Below are 2293 nucleotides of genomic sequence, written 5' to 3'. Positions count from 1 at the left end.
TAAACAACCAAGAGACAAACTCACTCACACACATATGACACGCCCACATGCTGTGATAACGTTGCTTTCATGTTAATTTGGAAGAAGGAGAAAACTTTTGCTAGCGGAACTGTGAAAGGGTTTCGCAAGGCTCAAAAATTACAACAGAAATAAATAACGTGACACAGCATGAAAATTGCCAAAGACTTGGTGACAGAAGGAGGGATGTGGGGAAGGGGGAAGCTGACATTAAGAGCAACAGAAATGTGAACAGCAAAAGGCTAAAAAGTAAAACCAACACACGCACACACAGAAGACTCTCATGACTTTCACTTTCTTTGCTTGTGTTCTTCACGCCGACATTTAAGGCCGTCAGCCATTTGCCGCGACAAGTTGTCAAATGCCAGGGGCGTGCCAAAAGGGGGACGGGGATGAAAGAGTAGGCTTGTAAACAAGGTAAGTTAGCATGTACCGAGCTTAGACCCCGAAAGACCTCCAAAGCAGACAGCAATTGGCAGAAAGGCTGAGAAATCACACAATTGCACTTGCTTTAAGACGATACGATTTTATTGGTGTTGCTTTTACGTCATAGTTACAGAATTGGTTAGAATGTAATCTGTAGCATCGATCCATATGGCATGTGCCCATATAAAGAGTAATCTGTAAAGAGCAAACCATTAATAACCATTCAGCTTCAAATCTCTTGCTTGCATGCTGCGAGTATTGCAAATTTTTATAGCATACTTTCGGGTGTCGCCCAACCGTGGAGAGCGATGGAGAGATGTGGAGAGAGAGATCAGCATTTTGGCACTGCAGGCGGCTTTACCGGTACTAAACTCCTACCGGCCCAAACAGTCAAATAAACAATGAACACAAAAGAACAAAAAATTTCGTAATAAAAATCACACACGCACATGTGGAGTTTGGTATTTAGCTCCCCGTCGAACTGTATTTTCTTTGGCGCTTTTCATGTTGCCACCGACAACGCGAAAATAAAATCCGCTTTACCTTTTGCACCTGCACACGCGACACGATTTTGACTCTTCAGCCCGAAATTCGGTAAGGAATTCAAATTACGAGTTTTGTTTACAATCGAGCCCCAACCCAAAAATACCGTCAACTCTTTGCTCACGAGTTATTGAATTGCGCCTCCGCCTCCGCCTCCGCCTCATCCGCCTTTCTTCTCTCTCCCTTCTCCTTAGCCCTACACCCTCGCGATTGTAAAAATTTTTATTGGCACAGCGCGCTGTTTGCTTTGTTTCGGCTGTCAAGCAATTTTCAATTTTCCTAGCTCTCGAAATGGCTGTGCAATCTGCTCACCTCAAGGCCAAACTAAACGAATACGCAAGCTTACCTTGTTGTTTGTTGTTTTGTTGCCTTGCCACAGAGCAAAACCCAATAATCCAAGATTCATGTAGACACGCAATCCCATCTAGTTCCGGGAAGTTGGTTAAGGCATTACACACTGTGTTGCGGGATTGCTCCTAATTTCTTTCCAAAGCTCAGCACGTATATAAACCGAAGGGCCAACAGGCTGGACCGGAAGGTCCACAGCCCCTTGGTCCGCAGCCACCACATGGTCCATATCCACCACATGGTCCACATCCGCCACAGGGACCACAGCCACCAAAGCATCCGCCAGACCAGGGTCCACATGCACCCCAGGGTCCAAAGCCATAGCTGCCACAACCGAATCCACACATCTTAAGATACTTTTTCTTTGGTGCTGCAATCGATCTCAGCTATTGAAATCTTAACCCAAACTGTTGCTGGAAATCTCACCTGCCCTTTACAGAAATAGGAGCAACCATATAAATGGTTTGTTAAGCCCAAAATGTTGCTGGAATTAATTTTGCTGTTTATTATAGCACTTTCAGCCTGATGTGGTGTAGACGAAAGTTCTATAAATAATGGAGTTTTATTTAGTTTTGATAGGGTATATAAGGAAACTCTCATTCCAAGGCCTGCTTGGGTAAATTTCTAAGCCCACTTAGTAATTGGAATACTTCTTTAACTTTCTGCAATAATTTAAATATTTTTTAAAGGAAGAACTGCATTAATAAAATTCCGAAAACTTGAAAATTGTTATATGTTTAGATATTCAAATTCAGTTCGATGGCTTAAGATAGTTATGAACTTAAGATGCACCAATTAAGAAAAGTCTCCCCAAAAAACTAAATTTTTTATGATATTCTATATTCTGCAGTGCAACTTTCTTAATTATAATTAGATGAAATTTAAAATTTGTAACGCGAAACTTTCGAGACTTGCAACCTTGGTTAAAAGTTGTATTAAAGCCCGGGCAATGCCGGGT

At 42.2% G+C, this 2293-nt stretch overlaps 1 long non-coding RNA gene across 1 annotated transcript; it reads right to left on the bottom strand.

Moving 5' to 3' along the window:
* Window positions 1-524: 524 nt before the first annotated feature.
* On the bottom strand, window positions 525-1865 carry LOC117780280. The gene is made up of 3 exons (XR_004617070.1): window positions 1762-1865; window positions 1334-1705; window positions 525-639 (listed from the first exon to the last, which is right to left on the bottom strand). It is a non-coding gene; the product is annotated as an uncharacterized LOC117780280 (long non-coding RNA).
* Window positions 1866-2293: the final 428 nt, after the last annotated feature.

The sequence above is a fragment of the Drosophila innubila genome (assembly GCF_004354385.1).
Source record: "Drosophila innubila isolate TH190305 chromosome 2L unlocalized genomic scaffold, UK_Dinn_1.0 4_B_2L, whole genome shotgun sequence".
Classification (NCBI taxonomy): Eukaryota; Metazoa; Arthropoda; class Insecta; order Diptera; family Drosophilidae; genus Drosophila; species Drosophila innubila.
The sequence above is the reverse complement of the archived record's forward strand: the minus strand, read 5'-3'. Positions and strand labels throughout refer to the sequence as shown.